Source organism: Aegilops tauschii, chromosome 7 (genome assembly GCF_002575655.3).
Source record: "Aegilops tauschii subsp. strangulata cultivar AL8/78 chromosome 7, Aet v6.0, whole genome shotgun sequence".
Lineage (NCBI taxonomy): Eukaryota > Viridiplantae > Streptophyta > Magnoliopsida > Poales > Poaceae > Aegilops > Aegilops tauschii.
In genome coordinates, this window is record NC_053041.3 from 435,828,953 (window position 1) to 435,856,151 (window position 27,199).

A 27,199-nucleotide genomic window follows, 5' to 3' on the forward strand; every position below is an offset into this window, starting at 1 on the left:
GTACAAATTTTGTCCCATTTGGGGCAGGTTTGGGCATCATGCTTCTCACAAACCGGAGCTTCTCACAACAAGCATGATGGTTTTCGGTAGGGAACATCCCACCTTCAGGGACGAAACGATATCCATTGCCTCTTATTGCTTTCAAGTTTTTTTCTCGTGTCAACATAGAACAACAGGAGTGCTGTGTGAATTTTTGTGATTTTTCGGGGTTCGTTTGGACATTTTTATGCATCAACTGAGTTTTCAATGCATTTATGTGAATAATTCAAATTTGAACTACATGCGCATGCTCCACTGCATATAAATTGGTTGAAAAATCAAATCTGTGTCCTTGGGTGCATGCTTAGGCCCATGCAACAAATGGGAATGAATTTCAAACACCATGGCAGCGTTGATTGCCGGCAAAACATTGAGATGCCTGGTTTTTAAATTCTTGTAAATCCAAAACTCTTTTGAAATTCATGAAACTTGGCATGCTATCATGGAGTGGCATCAACATGCCGTGGTACAAATTTTGTCCCATTTGGGGCAGGTTTGGGTATATGCTTCTCACAAACCGGAGCTTCTCACAACAAGCAGGATGGTTTTTGGTAGGGAACGTGCCACCTTTGGGACGAAACGATATCCATTGCCTCTTATTGCTTTGAAGTTTTTTTCTTGTGTCAACATAGAACAAAAGGAGTGTTGTGTGAATTTTTGTGATTTTTCGGGGTTTGTTTGGACATTTTTATGCATTAACTGAGTTTTCAATGCATTTATGTGAATAATTCAAATTTGAACTACATGCGCATGCTCCGCTGCATATAAATTGGTTGAAAAATCAAATCTGTGTCCTTGGGTGCATGCTTATGTCAAATGCAAGAAATGGGAATGAATTTCAAACACCATGGCAGCGTTGATTGCCGGCATAACATTGAGATGCCTGGTTTTTAAATTCTAGTAAATCCAAAACTCGTATGAAATTCATGAAACTTGGCATGCTATCATGGAGCGGCATCAACATGCCGTGGTACAAATTTTGTCCCATTTGGGGCAGGTTTGGGTAAATGCTTCTCACAAACCGGAGCTTCTCACAACAAGCACGATGGTTTTCGTTAGGGAACGTCCCACCTTTGGGACGAAACGATATCCATTGCCTCTTATTGCTTTGAAGTTTTTTTCTTGTGTCAACAAAGAACAACAGGAGTGTTGTGTGAGTTTTTGTGATTTTTCGGGGTTCGGTTGGACATTTTTATGCATTAACTGAGTTTTCAATGCATTTATGTGAATAATTCAAATTTGAACTACATGCGCATGCTCCACTGCATATAAATTGGTTGAAAAATCAAATCTGTGTCCTTGGGCGCATGCTTATGTCCCATGCAAGAAATGGGAATGAATTTCAGACACCATGGCACCGTTCATTGCCGGCATAACATTGAGATGCCTGGTTTTTAAATTCTAGTAAATCCAAAACTCGTATGAAATTCATGAAACTTGGCATGCTATCATGGAGCGGCATCAACATGCCGTGGTACAAATTTTGTCCCATTTGGGGCAGGTTTGGGTATATGCTTCTCACAAACCGGAGCTTCTCACAACAAGCACGATGGTTTTCGTTAGGGAACGTCCCACCTTCAGGGACGAAACGATATCCATTGCCTCTTATTGCTTTGATGTTTTTTTCTCGTGTCAACATAGAACAATAGGAGTGTTGTGTGAGTTTTTGTGATTTTTCGGGGTTCGGTTGGACATTTTTATGCATTAACTGAGTTTTCAATGCATTTATGTGAATAATTCAAATTTGAACTACATGCGCATGCTCCACTGCATATAAATTGGTTGAAAAATCAAATCTGTGTCCTTGGGTGCATGCTTATGTCCCATGCAAGAAATGGGAATGAATTTCAAACACCATGGCAGCGTTGATTGCCGGCATAACACTGCGATGCCTGGTTTTTAAATTCTAGTAAATCCAAAACTCGTATGAAATTCATGAAACTTGGCATGCTATCATGGAGTGGCATCAACATGCCGTGGTACAAATTTTTTCCCATTTAGGGCAGGTTTGGGCATCATGCTTCTCACAAACCGGAGCTTTTCACAACAAGCATGATGGTTTTCGGTAGGGAACGTCCCACCTTCAGGGACGAAACGATATCCATTGCCTCTTATTGCTTTCAAGTTTTTTTCTCGTGTCAACATAGAACAACAGGAGTGCTGTGTGAATTTTTGTGATTTTTCAGGGTTCGTTTGGACATTTTTAAGCATTAACTGAGTTTTCAATGCATTTATGTGCATAGTTCCAATTTGAACTACATGTGCGTGCTCCAGTGCATATAAATTGGTTGAAAAATCAAATCTGTGTCCTTGGGTGCATGCTTAGGCCCATGCAAGAAATGGGAATGAATTTCAAACACCATGGCACCGATGATTGCCGGCAAAACATTAAGATGCCTGGTTTTTAAATTCTAGTAAATCCAAAACTATTCTGAAATTCATGAAACTTGGCATGCTATCATGGAGCGGCATCAACATGCCGTGGTACAAATTTTGTCCCATTTGGGGAAGGTTTGGGTATATGCTTCTCACAAACCGGAGCTTCTCACAACAAACATGATGGTTTTCGGTAGGGAACGTCCCACCTTTGGGGACGAAACAATATCCATTGCCTCTTATTGCTTTGGAGTTTTTTTCTCGTGTCAACATGGAACAACAGGAGTGTTGTGTGAATTTTTGTGATTTTTCGGGGTTCGTTTGGACCTTTTTATGCATTAAGTGAGTTTTCAATGCATTTATGTGCATAATCCAAATTTGAACTACATGCGCATGCTCCAGTGCATATAATTGGTCAAAAAATCAATTCTTTGTCCTTGGGTGCCTGCTTAGGCCCATGCAAGAAATGGGAATGCATTTCAAACACCATGGCAACGTTGATTGCCGGCAAAACATTGAGATGCCTGGTTTTTAAATTCTAGTCAATCCAAAACTCTTCTGAAATTCATGAAACTTTTCATGCTATCATGGAGCGGCATCAACATGCCGTGGTACAAATTTTGTCCAATTTGGGGCAGGTTTGGGTATATGCTTCTCACAACCCGGAGCTTCTCATAAAAAGCATGATGGTTTTCGGTAGGGAACGTCCCACCTTTAGGGACGAAACGATATCCATTGCCTCTTATTGCTTTGAAGTTTTTTTCTCGTGTCAACATAGAACAACAGGAGTGTTGTGTGAATTTTTGTAAATTTTTGGGGTTTGTTTGGACATTTTTATGCATTCAGTGAGTTTTCAATGCATATATGTGCATAATTCAAATTTGAACTACATGCGCATGCTCGAGTGCATATAAATTGCTTGAAAAATCAAATCTGTGTCCTTGGGTGCATGCTTAGGTCCCATGCAAGAAATGGGAATGAATTTCAAACACCATGGCACCGTGGATTGCCGGCAAAACATTGAGATGCCTTATTTTTAAATTCTAGTAAATCCAGAACTCGTATGAAATTCATGAAACTTGGCATGCTATCATGGAGCGGCATCAACATGCCGTGGTACAAATTTTGTCCCATTTGGGGCAGGTTTGGGTATACGCTTCTCACAAACCGGAGCTTCTCACAACAAGCATGATGGTTTTCGGTAGGGAACGTCCCACCTTCAGGGACAAAACGATATCCATTGCCTCTTATTGCTTTCAAGTTTTTTTCTCGTGTCAACATAGAACAACAGGAGTGTTGTGTGAATTTTTGTGATTTTTCGGGGTTCGTTTGGACATTTTTATGCATCAACTGAGTTTTCAATGCATTTATGATTTTATGTGCATAATTCAAATTTGAACTACATGCGCATGCTCCAGTGCATATAAATTGGTTGAAAAATCAAATATGTGTCCTTGGGTGCATGCTTAGGTCCCATGCAAGAAATAGGAATGAATTTCAAACACCATGGCACCGTTGATTGCTGGCAAAACATTGAGATGCCTGGTTTTTAAATTCTAGTAAATCAAAAACTCGTCTGAAATTAATGAAACTTGGCATGCTTTCATGGAGCGGCATCAACATGCCGTGGTACAAATTTTGTCCCATTTGGGGCAGGTTTGGGTATATGCTTCTTACAAACCGGAGCTTCTCACAACGAGCATGATGGTTTTCGGTATGGAACGTCCCACCTTCACGGACGAAACGATATCCATTGCTTCTTATTGCTTTCAAGTTTTTTTCTCGTGTCAACATAGAACAACAGGAGTGTTGTGTGAACTTTTGTGATTTTTCGGGGTTCGTTTGGACATTTTTATGTATCAACTGAGTTTTCAATGCATTTATGATTTTATGTGCATAATTCAAATTGGAACTACATGCGCATGCTCTAGTGCATATAAATTGGTTGAAAAATCAAATCTGTGTCCTTGGGTGCATGCTTATGTCCCATGCAAGAAATGGGAATGAATTTCAAACACCATGGCACCGTTGATTGTCGGCATAACATTGAGATGCCTGGTTTTTAAATAAGTAAATCCAAAACTCGTCCAAAATTCATGAAACTTGGCAAGCTATCATGGAGCGGCATCAACATGCCGTGGTACAAATTTTGTCCCATTTGGGGCAGGTTTGGGCATCATGCTTCTCACAAACCGGAGCTTCTCACAACAAGCATGATGGTTTTCGTTAGGGAACGTCCCACCTTCAGGGACGAAACGACTTCCATTGCCTCTTATTGCTTTCAAGTTTTTTTCTCGTGTGAACATGGAACAACAGGAGTGCTGTGTGAATTTTTGTGATTTTTCGGGGTTCGTTTGGACATTTTTATGCATTAACTGAGTTTTCAATGCTTTTACGTGCATAGTTCAAATTTGAACTTCATGCCCATGCTCCAGTGCATATAAATTGGTTGAAAAATCAGATCTGTGTCCTTGGGTGCATGCTTAGGCCCATGCAAGAAATGGGAATGAATTTCAAACCCCATGGCACCGATGATTGCTGGCAAAACATTGAGATGCCTGGTTTTTAAAATCTAATAAATCCAAAACTATTGTAAAATTCATGAAACTTGGCATGCTATCATGGAGCGGCATCAACATGCCATGGTACAAATTTTGTCCCATTTGGGGCAGGTTTGGGTATATGCTTCTCACAAACCGGAGCTTCTCACAAAAAGCATGAAGGTTTTTGGTAGGGAACGTCCCACCTTTGGGACGAAACGATATCAATTGCCTCTTATTGCTTTGAAGTTTTTTTCTCGTGTCAACATGGAACAACAGGAATGTTGTGTGAATTTTTGTGATTTTTCGGGGTTTGTTTGGACATTTTTATGCATTAAGTGAGTTTTCAATGCATTTATGTGCATAATCCAAATTTGAACTACATGCGCATGCTCCAGTGCATATAAATTGGTTGAAAAATCAAATCTGTGTCCTTGGGTGCATGCTTAGGCCCATGCAAGAAATGGGAATGAATTTCAAACACCATGGCAGCGTTGATTGCCGGCAAAACATTGAGATGCCTGGTTTTTAAATTCTAGTAAATCCAAAACTCTTCTGAAATTCATGAAACTTGGCATGCTATCATGGAGCGGCATCAACATGCCGTGGTACAAATTTTGTCCCATTTGGGGCAGGTTTGGGTATATGCTTCTCACAAACCGGAGCTTCTCACAACAAGCAGGATGGTTTTTGGTAGGGAACGTGCCACCTTTGGTACGAAATGATATCCATTGCCTCTTATTGCTTTGAAGTTTTTTTCTTGTGTCAACATAGAACAACAGGAGTGTTGTGTGAATTTTTGTGATTTTTCGGGGTTCGTTTGGACATTTTTATGCATTAACTGAGTTTTCAATGCATTTATGTGAATAATTCAAATTTGAACTACATGCGCATGCTCCACTGCATATAAATTGGTTGAAAAATCAAATCTGTGTCCTTGGGTGCATGCTTATGTCCCATGCAAGAAATGGGAATGAATTTCAAACACCATGGCAGCGTTGATCGTCGGCATAACATTGAGATGCCTAGTTTTTAAATTCTAGTAAATCCAAAACTCGTATGAAATTCATGAAACTTGGCATGCTATCATGGAGCGGCATCAACATGCCGTGGTACAAATTTTGTCCCATTTGGGGCAGGTTTGGGTATATGCTTCTCACAAACCGGAGCTTCTCTCAACAAGCACGATGGTTTTCGTTAGGGAACGTCCCACCTTTGGGGACGAAACGATATCCATTGCCTCTTATTGCTTTGATTTTTTTCTTGTGTCAACATAGAACAACAGGAGTGTTGTGTGAGTTTTTGTGATTTTTCGGGGTTCGGTTGGACATTTTTATGCATTAACTGAGTTTTCAATGCATTTATGTGAATAATTCAAATTTGAACTACATGCGCATGCTCCATTGCATATAAATTGGTTCAAAAATCAAAGCTGTGTCCTTGGGTGCATGCTTATGTCCCATGCAAGGAATGAATTTCAAACACCATGGCACCGTTGATTGCCGGCATAACATTGAGATGCCTGGTTTTTTGATTCTAGTAAATCCAAAACTCGTATGAAATTCGTGAAACTTGGTATGCTATCATGGAGCGGCATCAACATGCCGTGGTAAAATTTTTGTCCCAGTTGGGGCAGGTTTGGGTATATGCTTCTCAAAAACCGGAGCTTCTCACAACAAGCATGATGGTTTTCGGTAGGGAACATCCCACCTTCAGGGACGAAACGATATGCATTGCCTCTTATTGCTTTCAAGTTTTTTTCTCGTGTCAACATAGAACAAGATGAGTGTTGTGTGAATTTTTGTGATTTTTCGGGGTTCGGTTGGACATTTTTATGCATTAACTGAGTTTTCAATGCATTTATGATTTTATGTGTATAATTCAAATTTGAACTACATCCGCATGCTCCAGTGCATATAAATTGGTTGAAAAATCAAATCTGTGTCCTTGGGTGCAAGCTTAGGTCCGAGGTAAGAAATAGGATTGAATTTCAATCACCATGGCACCGATGATTGCCCGCAAAACATTGAGATGCTTGGTTTTTAAATTCTAGTAAATCCAAAACTCGTCTGAAATTCATGAAACTTGGCATGCTATCATGGAGAGGCATCAACATGCCGTGGTACAAATTTTGTCCCATTTGGGGCAGGTTTGGGTATATGCTTCTCACAAACCGGAGATTCTCACAACAAGCACGATGGTTTTCGTTAGGGAACGTCCCACCTTTGGGGACGAAACGATATTCATTGCCTCTTATTGCTTTCAAGTTTTTTTTCTCGTGTCAACATAGAACAACAGGAGTGTTGTGTGAATTTTTGTGATTTTTCGGGGTTCGTTTGGACATTTTATGCATTAGCTGAGTTTTCAATGCATTTATGTGAATAATTCAAATTGGAACTACATGCGCATGCTCCAGTGCATATAAATTGGTTGAAAAATCAAATCTATGTCCTTGGGTGCATGCTTATGTCCCATGCAAGAAATGAGAATGAATTTCAAACACCATGGCACCGTTGATTGCCGGCATAACATTGAGATGCCTGGTTTTTAAATTCTAGTAAATCCAAAACTCGTCTGAAATTCATGAAACTTGGCATGCTATCATGGAGCGGCATCAACATGCCGTGGTACAAATTTTGTCCCATTTGGGGCAGGTTTGGGCATCATGCTTCTCACAAACCGGAGCTTCTCACAACAAGCATGATGGTTTTCGGTAGGGAACGTCCCACCTTCAGGGACGAAACGATATCCATTGCCTCTTATTGCTTTCAAGTTTTTTTCTCGTGTCAACATAGAACAACAGGAGTGCTGTGTGAATTTTTGTGATTTTTCGGGGTTCGTTTGGACATTTTTAAGCATTAACTGAGTTTTCAATGCATTTATGTGCATAGTTCAAATTTGAACTACATGCGCATGCTCCACTTCATATAAATTGGTTGAAAAATCAAATCTGTGTCCTTGGGTGCATGCTTAGGCCCATGCAAGAAATGGGAATGAATTTCAAACACCATGGCACCGATGATTGCCGGCAAAACATTAAGATGCCTGGTTTTTAAGTTCTAGTAAATCCAAAACTATTCTGAAATTCATGAAACTTCGCATGCTATCATGGAGCGGCATCAACATGCCGTGGTACAAATTTTGTCCCATTTGGGGCAGGTTTGGGTATATGCTTCTCACAAACCGGAGCTTCTCACAACAAGCATGATGGTTTTCGGTAGGGAACATCCCACCTTCAGGGACGAAACGATATGCATTGCCTCTTATTGCTTCCAAGTTTTTTTCTCGTGTCAAAAAAAGCAAGATGAGTGTTGTGTGAATTTTTGTGATTTTTCGGGGTTCGGTTGGACATTTTTATGCATTACCTGAGTTTTCAATGCATTTATGTGCATAGTTCAAATTTGAACTACATGCGCATGCTCCACTACATATAAATTGGTTGAAAAATCAAATCAGTGTCCTTGGGTGCATGCTTAGTTCCCATGCAAGAAATGGGAATGAATTTCAAACACCATGGCACCGTTGATTGCCGGCATTACATTGAGATGCCTGGTTTTTAAATTCTAGTAAATCCAAAACTATTCTAAAATTCATGAAACTTGGCATGGTATCATGGAGCGGCATCAACATGCCGTGGTACAAATTTTGTCCCATTTGGGGCAGGTTTGGGTATATGCTTCTCAGAAACCGGAGCTTCTCACAACAAGCATGATAGTTTTCGGTAGGGAACGTGCCACCTTTGGGACGAAACGATATCCATTGCCTCTTATTGCTTTGAAGCTTTTTTCTTGTGTCAACATAGAACAACATGAGTGTTGTGTGAATTTTTATGATTTTTCGAGGTTTGTTTGGACATTTTTATGCATTAACTGAGTTTTCAATGCATTTATGTGAATAATTCAAATTTGAACTACATGCGCATGCTCCACTGCATATAAATTGGTTGAAAAATCAAATCTGTGTCCTTGGGTGCATGCTTAGGTCCCATGCAAGAAATGGGAATGAATTTCAAACACCATGGCACCGTGGATTGCCGGCAAAACATTGAGATGCCTTGTTTTTAAATTCTAGTAAATCCAGAACTCGTATGAAATTCATGAAACTTGGCATGCTATCATGGAGCGGCATCAACATGCCGTGGTACAAATTTTGTCCCAGTTGGGGCAGGTTTGGGTATATGCTTCTCAAAAACCGGAGCTTCTCACAACAAGCATGATGGTTTTCGGTAGGGAACATCCCACCTTCAGGGACGAAACGATATGCATTGCCTCTTATTGCTTTCAAGTTTTTTTCTCGTGTCAACATAGAACAAGATGAGTGTTGTGTGAATTTTTGTGATTTTTCGGGGTTCGGTTGGACATTTTTATGCATTAACTGAGTTTTCAATGCATTTATGATTTTATGTGTATAATTCAAATTTGAACTACATCCGCATGCTCCAGTGCATATAAATTGGTTGAAAAATCAAATCTGTGTCCTTGGGTGCAAGCTTAGGTCCGAGGTAAGAAATAGGATTGAATTTCAATCACCATGGCACCGATGATTGCCCGCAAAACATTGAGATGCTTGGTTTTTAAATTCTAGTAAATCCAAAACTCGTCTGAAATTCATGAAACTTGGCATGCTATCATGGAGCGGCATCAACATGCCGTGGTACAAATTTTGTCCCATTTGGGGCTGGTTTGGGTATATGCTTCTCACAAACCGGAGATTCTCACAACAAGCACGATGGTTTTCGTTAGGGAACGTCCCACCTTTGGGGACGAAACGATATTCATTGCCTCTTATTGCTTTCAAGTTTTTTTTCTCGTGTCAACATAGAACAACAGGAGTGTTGTGTGAATTTTTGTGATTTTTCGGGGTTCGTTTGGACATTTTATGCATTAGCTGAGTTTTCAATGCATTTATGTGAATAATTCAAATTGGAACTACATGCGCATGCTCCAGTGCATATAAATTGGTTGAAAAATCAAATCTATGTCCTTGGGTGCATGCTTATGTCCCATGCAAGAAATGAGAATGAATTTCAAACACCATGGCACCGTTGATTGCCGGCATAACATTGAGATGCCTGGTTTTTAAATTCTAGTAAATCCAAAACTCGTCTGAAATTCATGAAACTTGGCATGCTATCATGGAGCGGCATCAACATGCCGTGGTACAAATTTTGTCCCATTTGGGGCAGGTTTGGGCATCATGCTTCTCACAAACCGGAGCTTCTCACAACAAGCATGATGGTTTTCGGTAGGGAACGTCCCACCTTCAGGGACGAAACGATATCCATTGCCTCTTATTGCTTTCAAGTTTTTTTCTCGTGTCAACATAGAACAACAGGAGTGCTGTGTGAATTTTTGTGATTTTTCGGGGTTCGTTTGGACATTTTTAAGCATTAACTGAGTTTTCAATGCACTTATGTGCATAGTTCAAATTTGAACTACATGCGCATGCTCCACTTCATATAAATTGGTTGAAAAATCAAATCTGTGTCCTTGGGTGCATGCTTAGGCCCATGCAAGAAATGGGAATGAATTTCAAACACCATGGCACCGATGATTGCCGGCAAAACATTAAGATGCCTGGTTTTTAAGTTCTAGTAAATCCAAAACTATTCTGAAATTCATGAAACTTCGCATGCTATCATGGAGCGGCATCAACATGCCGTGGTACAAATTTTGTCCCATTTGGGGCAGGTTTGGGTATATGCTTCTCACAAACCGGAGCTTCTCACAACAAGCATGATGGTTTTCGGTAGGGAACATCCCACCTTCAGGGACGAAACGATATGCATTGCCTCTTATTGCTTCCAAGTTTTTTTCTCGTGTCAACATAGAACAAGATGAGTGTTGTGTGAATTTTTGTGATTTTTCGGGGTTCGGTTGGACATTTTTATGCATTACCTGAGTTTTCAATGCATTTATGTGCATAGTTCAAATTTGAACTACATGCGCATGCTCCACTACATATAAATTGGTTGAAAAATCAAATCAGTGTCCTTGGGTGCATGCTTAGTTCCCATGCAAGAAATGGGAATGAATTTCAAACACCATGGCACCGTTGATTGCCGGCATTACATTGAGATGCCTGGTTTTTAAATTCTAGTAAATCCAAAACTATTCTAAAATTCATGAAACTTGGCATGGTATCATGGAGCGGCATCAACATGCCGTGGTACAAATTTTGTCCCATTTGGGGCAGGTTTGGGTATATGCTTCTCAGAAACCGGAGCTTCTCACAACAAGCATGATAGTTTTCGGTAGGGAACGTGCCACCTTTGGGACGAAACGATATCCATTGCCTCTTATTGCTTTGAAGTTTTTTTCTTGTGTCAACATAGAACAACATGAGTGTTGTGTGAATTTTTATGATTTTTCGAGGTTTGTTTGGACATTTTTATGCATTAACTGAGTTTTCAATGCATTTATGTGAATAATTCAAATTTGAACTACATGCGCATGCTCCACTGCATATAAATTGGTTGAAAAATCAAATCTGTGTCCTTGGGTGCATGCTTATGTCCCATGCAAGAAATGGGAATGAATTTCAAACACCATGGCAGCGTTGATTGCCGGCATAACATTGAGATGCCTGTTTTTAAATTCTAGTAAATCCAAAACTCGTATGAAATTCATGAAAGTTGGCATGCTATCATGGAGCGGCATCAACATGCCGTGAGACAAATTTTGTCCCATTTGGGGCAGGTTTGGGTATATGCTTCTCACAAACCGGAGCTTCTCACAACAAGCATGATGGTTTTTGGTAGGGAACGTCCCACCTTTGGGGACGAAACGATATCCATTGCCTCATATTGCTTTGAAGTTTTTTTCTCGTGTCAACATGGAACAACAGGAGTGTTGTGTGAATTTTTGTGATTTTTCGGGGTTCGTTTGGACATTTTTATGCATTAAGTGAGTTTTCAATGCATTTATGTGCATAATCCAAATTTGAACTACATGCGCATGCTCCAGTGCATATAATTGGTTGAAAAATCAAATCTGTGTCCTTGGGTGCATGCTTAGGCCCATGCAACAAATGGGAATGAATTTCAAACACCATGGCAGCGTTGATTGCCGGCAAAACATTGAGATGCCTGGTTTTTAAATTCTAGTAAATCCAAAACTCTTCTGAAATTCATGAAACTTGGCATGCTATCATGGAGCGGCATCGACATGCCGTGGTACAAATTTTGTCCCATTTGGGGCAGGTTTGGGTACATACTTCTCACAAACCGGAGCTTCTCACAACTAGCATGATGGTTTTCGGTAGGGAACGTGCCACCTTTGGGACGAAACGATATCCATTGCCTCTTATTGCTTTGAAGTTTTTTTCTTGTGTCAACTTAGAACAAAAGGAGTGTTGTGTGAATTTTTGTGATTTTTCGGGGTTTGTTTGGACATTTTTATGCATTAACTGAGTTTTCAATGCATTTATGTGAATAATTCAAATTTGAACTACATGCGCATGCTCCACTGCATATAAATTGGTTGAAAAATCAAATCTGTGTCCTTGGGTGCATGCTTATGTCCCATGCAAGAAATGGGAATGAATTTCAAACACCATGGCACCGTTGATTGCCGGCATAACATTGAGATGCCTGGTTTTTCAATTCTAGTAAATCCAAAACTCGTATGAAATTCATGAAACTTGGCATGCTATCATGGAGCGGCATCAACATGCCGTGGTACAAATTTTGTCCCATTTGGGGCATGTTTGGGTATATGCTTCTCACAAACCGGAGCTTCTCACAACAAGCATGATGGTTTTTGGTAGGGAACGTCCCACCTTCAGGGACGAAACGATATCCATTGCCTCTTATTTCTTTGAAGTTTTTTTCTCATGTCAACATAGAACAACAGGAGTGTTGTGTGATTTTTTGGTGTTTGTTTGGACATTTTTACGCATTAAGTGAGTTTTCAATGCATTTATGTGCATAATTCAAATTTGAACTACATGCGCATGCTCCAGTGCATATAAATTGGTTGAAAAATCAAATCTGTGTCCCTGGGTGCATGCTTAGGTCCCATGCAAGAAATGGGAATGAATTTCAAACACCATGGCACCGTTTATTTCCGGCAAAACATTGAGATGCCTGGTTTTTAAATTCTTGTAAATCCAGAACTCGTATGAAATTCATGAAACTTGGCATGCTATCATGGAGCGGCATCAACATGCCGTGGTACAAATTTTGTCCCATTTGGGGCAGGTTTAGGTATATGCTTCTCACAAACCAGAGCTTCTCACAACAAGCATGATGGTTTTCGGTAGGGAACGTCCCACCTTTGGGGACGAAACGATATCCATTGCCTCTTAGTGCTTTCATGTTTGTTTCTCGTGCCAACATAGAACAACAGGAGTGTTGTGTGAATTTTTGTGATTTTTCGGGGTTCGTTTGGACATTTTTATGCATCAACTGAGTTTTCAATGCATTTATGATTTATGTGCATAATTCAAATTTGAACTACATGCGCATGCTCCAGTGCATATAAATTGGTTGAAAAATCAAATCTGTGTCCTTGGGTGCATGCTTAGGTCCCATGCAAGAAATAGGAATGAATTTCAAACACCATGGCACCGTTGATTGCCAGCAAAACATTGAGATGCCTGGTTTTTAAATTCTAGTAAATCCAAAACTCGTCTGAAATTCATGAAACTTGGCATGCTATCATGGAGCGGCATCAACCTGCCGAGGTAAAATTTTTGTCCCATTTGGGGCAGGTTTGGGTATATGCTTCTCACAAACCGGAGCTTCTCACAACAAGCATGATGGTTTTTGGTATGGAACGTGTCACCTTTGGGACGAAACGATATCCATTGCCTCTTATTGCTTTCAAGTTTTTTTCTCATGTGAACATAGAACCACAGGAGTGTTGTGTGAATTTTTGTGATTTTTCGGGGTTCGTTTGGACATTTTTATGCATTAAGTGAGTTTTCAATGCATTTATGTGCATAATTCAAATTTTAACTACATGCGCATGCTCCAGTGCATATAAATCGGTTGAAAAATCAAATCTGTGTCCTTGGGTGCATGCTTAGGTCCCATGCAAGAAATGGGAATGAATTTCAAACACCATGGCACCGTTGATTGCCGGCAAAACATTGAAATGCCTAGTTTTTAAATTCTAGTAAATCCAAAACTCATATGAAATTCATGAAACTTGGCATGCTAGCATGGAGCGGCATCAACATGCCATGGCACACATTTTGTCCCATTTGGGGCAGGTTTTGGTATATGCTTCTCACAAACTGGAGCTTCTCACAAAAAGCATGATGGTTTTCGGTAGGGAACGTCCCACCTTTGGGGACGAAACGATATCCATTGCCTCTTATTGCTTTGAAGTTTTTTTCTCGTGTCAACATAGAACAACAAGAGTGTTGTGTGAATTTTTTTGATTTTTCGGGGTTCGTTTTGACATTTTTATGCATTAACTGAGTTTTCAATGCATTTATGTGAATAATTCAAAATTGAACTACATGCGCATGCTCCACTGCATATAAATTGGTTGAAAAATCAAATCTGTGTCTTAGGGTGCATGCTTATGTCCCATGCAAGAAATGGGAATGAATTTCAAACACCATGGCACCATTGATTGCCGGCATAACATTGAGATGCCTGGTTTTTAAATTCTAGTAAATCCAGAACTCGTATGAAATTCATGAAACTTGGCATGCTATCATGGAGCGGCATCAACATGGCGTGGTACAAATTTTGTCCCATTTGGGGCAGGTTTGGGTATATGCTTCTCACAAACCGGAGCTTCTCACAACAAGCATGATGGTTTTCGGTAGGGAACGTCCCACCTTTGGGGACGAAACGATATCCATTGCCTCTTATTGCTTTGAAGTTTTTTTCTCGCGTCAACATAGAAGAACAGGAGTGTTGTGTGATTTTTTGTGATTTTTCGGGGTTCGTTTGGACATTTTTATGCATTAACTGAGTTTTCAATGCATTTATGTGAATAATTCAAATTTGAACTACATGCGCATGCTCCACTGCATATAAATTGGTTGAAAAATCAAATCTGTGTCCTTGGGTGCATGCTTATGTCCCATGCAAGAAATGGGAATGAATTTCAAACACCATGGCAGCGTTGATTGCCGGCATAACATTGAGATGCCTGTTTTTAAATTCTAGTAAATCCAAAACTCGTATGAAATTCATGAAAGTTGGCATGCTATCATGGAGCGGCATCAACATGCCGTGAGACAAATTTTGTCCCATTTGGGGCAGGTTTGGGTATATGCTTCTCACAAACCGGAGGTTCTCACAACAAGCATGATGGTTTTTGGTAGGGAACGTCCCACCTTTGGGGACGAAACGATATCCATTGCCTCATATTGCTTTGAAGTTTTTTTCTCGTGTCAACATGGAACAACAGGAGTGTTGTGTGAATTTTTGTGATTTTTCGGGGTTCGTTTGGACATTTTTATGCATTAAGTGAGTTTTCAATGCATTTATGTGCATAATCCAAATTTGAACTACATGCGCATGCTCCAGTGCATATAATTGGTTGAAAAATCAAATCTGTGTCCTTGGGTGCATGCTTAGGCCCATGCAACAAATGGGAATGAATTTCAAACACCATGGCAGCGTTGATTGCCGGCAAAACATTGAGATGCCTGGTTTTTAAATTCTAGTAAATCCAAAACTCTTCTGAAATTCATGAAACTTGGCATGCTATCATGGAGCGGCATCGGCATGCCGTGGTACAAATTTTGTCCCATTTGGGGCAGGTTTGGGTACATACTTCTCACAAACCGGAGCTTCTCACAACTAGCATGATGGTTTTCGGTAGGGAACGTGCCACCTTTGGGACGAAACGATATCCATTGCCTCTTATTGCTTTGAAGTTTTTTTCTTGTGTCAACTTAGAACAAAAGGAGTGTTGTGTGAATTTTCGTGATTTTTCGGGGTTTGTTTGGACATTTTTATGCATTAACTGAGTTTTCAATGCATTTATGTGAATAATTCAAATTTGAACTACATGCGCATGCTCCACTGCATATAAATTGGTTGAAAAATCAAATCTGTGTCCTTGGGTGCATGCTTATGTCCCATGCAAGAAATGGGAATGAATTTCAAACACCATGGCACCGTTGATTGCCGGCATAACATTGAGATGCCTGGTTTTTCAATTCTAGTAAATCCAAAACTCGTATGAAATTCATGAAACTTGGCATGCTATCATGGAGCGGCATCAACATGCCGTGGTACAAATTTTGTCCCATTTGGGGCATGTTTGGGTATATGCTTCTCACAAACCGGAGCTTCTCACAACAAGCATGATGGTTTTTGGTAGGGAACGTCCCACCTTCAGGGACGAAACGATATCCATTGCCTCTTATTTCTTTGAAGTTTTTTTCTCATGTCAACATAGAACAACAGGAGTGTTGTGTGATTTTTTGGTGTTTGTTTGGACATTTTTACGCATTAAGTGAGTTTTCAATGCATTTATGTGCATAATTCAAATTTGAACTACATGCGCATGCTCCAGTGCATATAAATTGGTTGAAAAATCAAATCTGTGTCCCTGGGTGCATGCTTAGGTCCCATGCAAGAAATGGGAATGAATTTCAAACACCATGGCACCGTTTATTTCCGGCAAAACATTGAGATGCCTGGTTTTTAAATTCTTGTAAATCCAGAACTCGTATGAAATTCATGAAACTTGGCATGCTATCATGGAGCGGCATCAACATGCCGTGGTACAAATTTTGTCCCATTTGGGGCAGGTTTAGGTATATGCTTCTCACAAACCAGAGCTTCTCACAACAAGCATGATGGTTTTCGGTAGGGAACGTCCCACCTTTGGGGACGAAACGATATCCATTGCCTCTTAGTGCTTTCATGTTTGTTTCTCGTGCCAACATAGAACAACAGGAGTGTTGTGTGAATTTTTGTGATTTTTCGGGGTTCGTTTGGACATTTTTATGCATCAACTGAGTTTTCAATGCATTTATGATTTATGTGCATAATTCAAATTTGAACTACATGCGCATGCTCCAGTGCATATAAATTGGTTGAAAAATCAAATCTGTGTCCTTGGGTGCATGCTTAGGTCCCATGCAAGAAATAGGAATGAATTTCAAACACCATGGCACCGTTGATTGCCAGCAAAACATTGAGATGCCTGGTTTTTAAATTCTAGTAAATCCAAAACTCGTCTGAAATTCATGAAACTTGGCATGCTATCATGGAGCGGCATCAACCTGCCGAGGTAAAATTTTTGTCCCATTTGGGGCAGGTTTGGGTATATGCTTCTCACAAACCGGAGCTTCTCACAACAAGCATGATGGTTTTTGGTAGGGAACGTGTCACCTTTGGGACGAAACGATATCCATTGCCTCTTATTGCTTTCAAGTTTTTTTCTCATGTGAACATAGAACCACAGGAGTGTTGTGTGAATTTTTGTGATTTTTCGGGGTTCGTTTGGACATTTTTATGCATTAAGTGAGTTTTCAATGCATTTATGTGCATAATTCAAATTTTAACTACATGCGCATGCTCCAGTGCATATAAATCGGTTGAAAAATCAAATCTGTGTCCTTGGGTGCATGCTTAGGTCCCATGCAAGAAATGGGAATGAATTTCAAACACCATGGCACCGTTGATTGCCGGCAAAACATTGAAATGCCTAGTTTTTAAATTCTAGTAAATCCAAAACTCATATGAAATTCATGAAACTTGGCATGCTAGCATGGAGCGGCATCAACATGCCATGGCACACATTTTGTCCCATTTGGGGCAGGTTTTGGTATATGCTTCTCACAAACTGGAGCTTCTCACAAAAAGCATGATGGTTTTCGGTAGGGAACGTCCCACCTTTGGGGACGAAACGATATCCATTGCCTCTTATTGCTTTGAAGTTTTTTTCTCGTGTCAACATAGAACAACAAGAGTGTTGTGTGAATTTTTTTGATTTTTCGGGGTTCGTTTTGACATTTTTATGCATTAACTGAGTTTTCAATGCATTTATGTGAATAATTCAAAATTGAACTACATGCGCATGCTCCACTGCATATAAATTGGTTGAAAAATCAAATCTGTGTCCTAGGGTGCATGCTTATGTCCCATGCAAGAAATGGGAATGAATTTCAAACACCATGGCACCATTGATTGCCGGCATAACATTGAGATGCCTGGTTTTTAAATTCTAGTAAATCCAGAACTCGTATGAAATTCATGAAACTTGGCATGCTATCATGGAGCGGCATCAACATGGCGTGGTACAAATTTTGTCCCATTTGGGGCAGGTTTGGGTATATGCTTCTCACAAACCGGAGCTTCTCACAACAAGCATGATGGTTTTCGGTAGGGAACGTCCCACCTTTGGGGACGAAACGATATCCATTGCCTCTTATTGCTTTGAAGTTTTTTTCTCGCGTCAACATAGAAGAACAGGAGTGTTGTGTGAATTTTTGTGATTTTTCGGGGTTCGTTTGGACATTTTTATGCATTAACTGAGTTTTCAATGCATTTATGATTTTATGTGTATAATTAAAATTTGAACTAGATCCGCATGCTCCAGTGCATATAAATTGGTTGAAAAATCAAATCTGTGTCCTTGGGTGCATGCTTAGGTCCCATGCAAGAAATAGGAATGAATTTCAAACACCATGGCACCGTTGATTGCCGGCAAAACATTGAGATGCCAGGTTTTTTAATTCTAGTAAATCCAAAATCGTCTGAAATTCATGAAACTTGGCATCCTATCATGGAGCGGCATCAACATGCCGTGGTACAAATTTTGTCCCATTTGGGGCAGGTTTGGGTATATGCTTCTCATGAACCGGAGCTTCTCACAACAAGCACGATGGTTTTCGGTAGGGAACGTCCCACCTTTGGGGACGAAACGATATCCATTGCCTCTTATTGCTTTCAAGTTTTTTTTCTCGTGTCAACATAGAACAACAGGAGTGTTGTGTGAATTTTTGTGATTTTTCGGGGTTTGTTTGGACATTTTTATGCATTAGCTGAGTTTTCAATGCATTTATGTGAATAATTCAAATTGGAACTATATGCGCATGCTCCAGTGCATTTAAATTGGTTGAAAAATCAAATCTGTGTCCTTGGGTGCACGCTTATGTCCCATGCAAGAAATGGGAATGAATTTCAAACACCATGGCACCGATGATTGCCGGCAAAACATTGAGGTGCCTGGTTTTTAAATTCTAGTAAATCCAAAACTATTCTGAAATTCATGAAACTTGGCATGCTATCATGGAGCGGCATCAACATGCCGTGGTACAAATTTTGTCCCATTTGGGGCAAGTTTGGGTATATGCTTCTCACAAACCGGAGCTTCTCACAACAAGCATGATGGTTTTCGGTAGGGAACATCCCACCTTCAGGGACGAAACAATATCCATTGCCTCTTATTGCTTTGAAGTTTTTTTCTCGTGTCAACATGGAACAACAGGAGTGTTGTGTGAATTTTTGTGATTTTTCGGGGTTCGTTTGGACATTTTTATGCATTGAGTGAGTATTCAATGCATTTATGTGCATAATCCAAATTTGAACTACATGCGCATGCTTCAGTAGATATAAATTGGTTGAAAAATCAAATCTGTGTCCTTGGCTGCATGCTTAGGCCCATGCAAGAAATGGGAATGAATTTCAAACACCGTGGCAGCGTTGATTGCCGGAAAAACATTGAGATGCCTGGTTTTTAAATTCTAGTAAATCCAAAACTCTTCTGAAATTCTTGAAACTTGGCATTCTATCATGGAGCGGCATCAACATGCCGTGGTACAAATTTTGTCCCATTTGGGGCAGGTTTGGGTATATGCTTCTCACAACAAGCTAGATGGTTTTTGGTAGGGAACGTGCCACCTTTGGGACGAAACGATATCCATTGCCTCTTATTGCTTTGAAGTTTTTTTCTTGTGTCAACATAGAACAATAGGAGTTTTGTGTGAATTTTTGTGATTTTTCGGGGTTCGTTTGGACATTTTTATGCATTAACTGAGTTTTCAATGCATTTATGTGAATAATTCAAATTTGAACTACATGCGCATGCGCCACTGCATATAAATTGGTTGAAAAATATAATCTGTGTCCTTGGGTGCATGCTTATGTCCCATGCAAGAAATGTGAATGAATTTCAAACACCATAGCACCGTTGATTGCCGGCATAACATTGAGATGCCTGGTTTTTAAATTCTAGTAAATCCAAAACTATTCTGAAATTCATGAAACTTGGCATGCTATCATGGAGCGGCATCAACATGCCGTGGTAAAATTTTTGTCCCATTTGGGGCAGGTTTGGGTATATGCTTCTCACAAACCGGAGCTTCTCACAACAAGCATGATGGTTTTTGGTAGGGAACGTGTCACCTTTGGGACGAAACGATATCCATTGCCTCTTATTGCTTTCAAGTTTTTTTCTCATGTGAACATAGAACCACAGGAGTGTTGTGTGAATTTTTGTGATTTTTCGGGGTTCGTTTGGACATTTTTATGCATTAAGTGAGTTTTCAATGCATTTATGTGCATAATTCAAATTTTAACTACATGCGCATGCTCCAGTGCATATAAATCGGTTGAAAAATCAAATCTGTGTCCTTGGGTGCATGCTTAGGTCCCATGCAAGAAATGGGAATGAATTTCAAACACCATGGCACCGTTGATTGCCGGCAAAACATTGAAATGCCTAGTTTTTAAATTCTAGTAAATCCAAAACTCATATGAAATTCATGAAACTTGGCATGCTAGCATGGAGCGGCATCAACATGCCATGGCACACATTTTGTCCCATTTGGGGCAGGTTTTGGTATATGCTTCTCACAAACTGGAGCTTCTCACAAAAAGCATGATGGTTTTCGGTAGGGAACGTCCCACCTTTGGGGACGAAACGATATCCATTGCCTCTTATTGCTTTGAAGTTTTTTTCTCGTGTCAACATAGAACAACAAGAGTGTTGTGTGAATTTTTTTGATTTTTCGGGGTTCGTTTTGACATTTTTATGCATTAACTGAGTTTTCAATGCATTTATGTGAATAATTCAAAATTGAACTACATGCGCATGCTCCACTGCATATAAATTGGTTGAAAAATCAAATCTGTGTCCTAGGGTGCATGCTTATGTCCCATGCAAGAAATGGGAATGAATTTCAAACACCATGGCACCATTGATTGCCGGCATAACATTGAGATGCCTGGTTTTTAAATTCTAGTAAATCCAGAACTCGTATGAAATTCATGAAACTTGGCATGCTATCATGGAGCGGCATCAACATGGCGTGGTACAAATTTTGTCCCATTTGGGGCAGGTTTGGGTATATGCTTCTCACAAACCGGAGCTTCTCACAACAAGCATGATGGTTTTCGGTAGGGAACGTCCCACCTTTGGGGACGAAACGATATCCATTGCCTCTTATTGCTTTGAAGTTTTTTTCTCGCGTCAACATAGAAGAACAGGAGTGTTGTGTGAATTTTTGTGATTTTTCGGGGTTCGTTTGGACATTTTTATGCATTAACTGAGTTTTCAATGCATTTATGATTTTATGTGTATAATTAAAATTTGAACTAGATCCGCATGCTCCAGTGCATATAAATTGGTTGAAAAATCAAATCTGTGTCCTTGGGTGCATGCTTAGGTCCCATGCAAGAAATAGGAATGAATTTCAAACACCATGGCACCGTTGATTGCCGGCAAAACATTGAGATGCCAGGTTTTTTAATTCTAGTAAATCCAAAATCGTCTGAAATTCATGAAACTTGGCATCCTATCATGGAGCGGCATCAACATGCCGTGGTACAAATTTTGTCCCATTTGGGGCAGGTTTGGGTATATGCTTCTCATGAACCGGAGCTTCTCACAACAAGCACGATGGTTTTCGGTAGGGAACGTCCCACCTTTGGGGACGAAACGATATCCATTGCCTCTTATTGCTTTCAAGTTTTTTTTCTCGTGTCAACATAGAACAACAGGAGTGTTGTGTGAATTTTTGTGATTTTTCGGGGTTTGTTTGGACATTTTTATGCATTAGCTGAGTTTTCAATGCATTTATGTGAATAATTCAAATTGGAACTATATGCGCATGCTCCAGTGCATTTAAATTGGTTGAAAAATCAAATCTGTGTCCTTGGGTGCATGCTTATGTCCCATGCAAGAAATGGGAATGAATTTCAAACACCATGGCACCGATGATTGCCGGCAAAACATTGAGGTGCCTGGTTTTTAAATTCTAGTAAATCCAAAACTATTCTGAAATTCATGAAACTTGGCATGCTATCATGGAGCGGCATCAACATGCCGTGGTACAAATTTTGTCCCATTTGGGGCAAGTTTGGGTATATGCTTCTCACAAACCGGAGCTTCTCACAACAAGCATGATGGTTTTCGGTAGGGAACATCCCACCTTCAGGGACGAAACAATATCCATTGCCTCTTATTGCTTTGAAGTTTTTTTCTCGTGTCAACATGGAACAACAGGAGTGTTGTGTGAATTTTTGTGATTTTTCGGGGTTCGTTTGGACATTTTTATGCATTGAGTGAGTATTCAATGCATTTATGTGCATAATCCAAATTTGAACTACATGCGCATGCTTCAGTAGATATAAATTGGTTGAAAAATCAAATCTGTGTCCTTGGCTGCATGCTTAGGCCCATGCAAGAAATGGGAATGAATTTCAAACACCGTGGCAGCGTTGATTGCCGGAAAAACATTGAGATGCCTGGTTTTTAAATTCTAGTAAATCCAAAACTCTTCTGAAATTCTTGAAACTTGGCATTCTATCATGGAGCGGCATCAACATGCCGTGGTACAAATTTTGTCCCATTTGGGGCAGGTTTGGGTATATGCTTCTCACAACAAGCTAGATGGTTTTTGGTAGGGAACGTGCCACCTTTGGGACGAAACGATATCCATTGCCTCTTATTGCTTTGAAGTTTTTTTCTTGTGTCAACATAGAACAATAGGAGTTTTGTGTGAATTTTTGTGATTTTTCGGGGTTCGTTTGGACATTTTTATGCATTAACTGAGTTTTCAATGCATTTATGTGAATAATTCAAATTTGAACTACATGCGCATGCGCCACTGCATATAAATTGGTTGAAAAATATAATCTGTGTCCTTGGGTGCATGCTTATGTCCCATGCAAGAAATGTGAATGAATTTCAAACACCATAGCACCGTTGATTGCCGGCATAACATTGAGATGCCTGGTTTTTAAATTCTAGTAAATCCAAAACTATTCTGAAATTCATGAAACTTGGCATGCTATCATGGAGCGGCATCAACATGCCGTGGTAAAATTTTTGTCCCATTTGGGGCAGGTTTGGGTATATGCTTCTCACAAACCGGAGCTTCTCACAAAAAGCATGATGGTTTTCGGTAGGGAACGTCCCATCTTCAGGGACGAAACAATATCCATTGCCTCTTATTGCTTTGAAGTTTTTTTCTCGTGTCAACATAGAACTACAGGAGTGTTGTGTGATTTTGTGGGGTTTGTTTGGACATTTTTATGCATTAAGTGAGTTTTCAATGCATTTATGTGCATAATTCAAATTTGAACTACATGCGCATGCTCCAGTGCATATAAATTGGGTGAAAAATCAAATCTGTGTCCTTGGGTGCATGCTTAGGTCCCATGCAAGAAATGGGAATGAATTTCAAACACCATGGCACCGTTGATTGCCGGCAAAACATTAAGATGCCTGGTTTTTAAATTCTAGTAAATCCAGAACTCGTATAAAATTCATGAAACTTGGCATGCTATCATGGAGCGGCATCAACATGCCGTGGTACAAATATTGTCACATTTGGGGCAGGTTTGGGTATACGCTTCTCACAAACCGGAGCTTCTCACAACAAGCACGATGGTTTTCGGTAGGGAACGTCCCACCTTTGGGGACGAAACGATATCCATTGCCTCTTATTGCTTTCAAGTTTTTTTCTCGTGTCAACATAGAACAACAGGAGTGTTGTGTGAATTTTTGTGATTTTTCGGGGTTTGTTTGGTCATTTTTATGCATTAGCTGAGTTTTCAATGCATTTATGTGCATAATTCAAATTTGAACTACATGCGCATGCTCCAGTGCATATAAATTGGGTGAAAAATCAAATCTGTGTCCTTGGGTGCATGCTTATGTCCCATGCAAGAAATGGGAATGAATTTCAAACACCATGGCACCGTTGATTGCCGGCATAACATTGAGATGCCTGGTTTTTCAATTCTAGTAAATCCAAAACTCGTATGAAATTCATGAAACTTGGCATGCTATCATGGAGCGGCATCAACATGCCGTGGTACAAATTTTGTCCCATTTGGGGCATGTTTGGGTATATGCTTCTCACAAACCGGAGCTTCTCACAACATGCATGATGGTTTTTGGTAGGGAACGTCCCACCTTCAGGGACGAAACGATATCCATTGCCTCTTATTTCTTTGAAGTTTTTTTCTCATGTCAACATAGAACAACAGGAGTGTTGTGTGATTTTTTGGTGTTTGTTTGGACATTTTTACGCATTAAGTGAGTTTTCAATGCATTTATGTGCATAATTCAAATTTGAACTACATGCGCATGCTCCAGTGCATATAAATTGGTTGAAAAATCAAATCTGTGTCCCTGGGTGCATGCTTAGGTCCCATGCAAGAAATGGGAATGAATTTCAAACACCATGGCACCGTTTATTTCCGGCAAAACATTGAGATGCCTGGTTTTTAAATTCTTGTAAATCCAGAACTCGTATGAAATTCATGAAACTTGGCATGCTATCATGGAGCGGCATCAACATGCCGTGGTACAAATTTTGTCCCATTTGGGGCAGGTTTAGGTATATGTTTCTCACAAACCAGAGCTTCTCACAACAAGCATGATGGTTTTCGGTAGGGAACGTCCCACCTTTGGGGACGAAACGATATCCATTGCCTCTTAGTGCTTTCATGTTTGTTTCTCGTGCCAACATAGAACAACAGGAGTGTTGTGTGAATTTTTGTGATTTTTCGAGGTTCGTTTGGACATTTTTATGCATCAACTGAGTTTTCAATGCATTTATGATTTATGTGCATAATTCAAATTTGAACTACATGCGCATGCTCCAGTGCATATAAATTGGTTGAAAAATCAAATCTGTGTCCTTGGGTGCATGCTTAGGTCCCATGCAAGAAATAGGAATGAATTTCAAACACCATGGCACCGTTGATTGCCAGCAAAACATTGAGATGCCTGGTTTTTAAATTCTAGTAAATCCAAAACTCGTCTGAAATTCATGAAACTTGGCATGCTATCATGGAGCGGCATCAACCTGCCGAGGTAAATTTTTTGTCCCATTTGGGGCAGGTTTGGGTATATGCTTCTCACAAACCGGAGCTTCTCACAACAAGCATGATGGTTTTTGGTAGGGAACGTGCCACCTTTGGGACGAAACGATATCCATTGCCTCTTATTGCTTTCAAGTTTTTTTCTCATGTGAACATAGAACCACAGGAGTGTTGTGTGAATTTTTGTGATTTTTCGGGTTCGTTTGGACATTTTTATGCATTAAGTGAGTTTTCAATGCATTTATGTGCATAATTCAAATTTTAACTACATGCGCATGCTCCAGTGCATATAAATCGGTTGAAAAATCAAATCTGTGTCCTTGGGTGCATGCTTAGGTCCCATGCAAAAAATGGGAATGAATTTCAAACACCATGGCACCGTTGATTGCCGGCAAAACATTGAAATGCCTAGTTTTTAAATTCTAGTAAATCCAAAACTCATATGAAATTCATGAAACTTTGCATGCTAGCATGGAGCGGCATCAACATGCCATGGCACACATTTTGTCCCATTTGGGGCAGGTTTTGGTATATGCTTCTCACAAACTGGAGCTTCTCACAAAAAGCATGATGGTTTTCGGTAGGGAACGTCCCACCTTTGGGGACGAAACGATATCCATTGCCTCTTATTGCTTTGAAGTTTTTTTCTCGTGTCAACGTAGAACAACAAGAGTGTTGTGTGAATTTTTTTGATTTTTCGGGGTTCGTTTTGACATTTTTATGCATTAACTGAGTTTTCAATGCATTTATGTGAATAATTCAAAATTGAACTACATACGCATGCTCCACTGCATATAAATTGGTTGAAAAATCAAATCTGTGTCCTAGGGTGCATGCTTATGTCCCATGCAAGAAATGGGAATGAATTTCAAACACCATGGCACCATTGATTGCCGGCATAACATTGAGATGCCTGGTTTTTAAATTCTAGTAAATCCAGAACTCGTATGAAATTCATGAAACTTGGCATGCTATCATGGAGCGGCATCAACATGGCGTGGTACAAATTTTGTCCCATTTGGGGCAGGTTTGGGTATATGCTTCTCACAAACCGGAGCTTCTCACAACAAGCATGATGGTTTTCGGTAGGGAACGTCCCACCTTTGGGGACGAAACGATATCCATTGCCTCTTATTGCTTTGAAGTTTTTTTCTCGCGTCAACATAGAAGAACAGGAGTGTTGTGTGAATTTTTGTGATTTTTCGGGGTTCGTTTGGACATTTTTATGCATTAACTGAGTTTTCAATGCATTTATGATTTTATGTGTATAATTAAAATTTGAACTAGATCCGCATGCTCCAGTGCATATAAATTGGTTGAAAAATCAAATCTGTGTCCTTGGGTGCATGCTTAGGTCCCATGCAAGAAATAGGAATGAATTTCAAACACCATGGCACCGTTGATTGCCGGCAAAACATTGAGATGCCAGGTTTTTTAATTCTAGTAAATCCAAAATCGTCTGAAATTCATGAAACTTGGCATCCTATCATGGAGCGGCATCAACATGCCGTGGTACAAATTTTGTCCCACTTGGGGCAGGTTTGGGTATATGCTTCTCATGAACCGGAGCTTCTCACAACAAGCACGATGGTTTTCGGTAGGGAACGTCCCACCTTTGGGGACGAAACGATATCCATTGCCTCTTATTGCTTTCAAGTTTTTTTCTCGTGTCAACATAGAACAACAGGAGTGTTGTGTGAATTTTTGTGATTTTTCGGGGTTTGTTTGGACATTTTTATGCATTAGCTGAGTTTTCAATGCATTTATGTGAATAATTCAAATTGGAACTATATGCGCATGCTCCAGTGCATTTAAATTGGTTGAAAAATCAAATCTGTGTCCTTGGGTGCATGCTTAGGTCCCATGCAAGAAATGGGAATGAATTTCAAACACCATGGCACCGATGATTGCCGGCAAAACATTGAGGTGCCTGGTTTTTAAATTCTAGTAAATCCAAAACTATTCTGAAATTCATGAAACT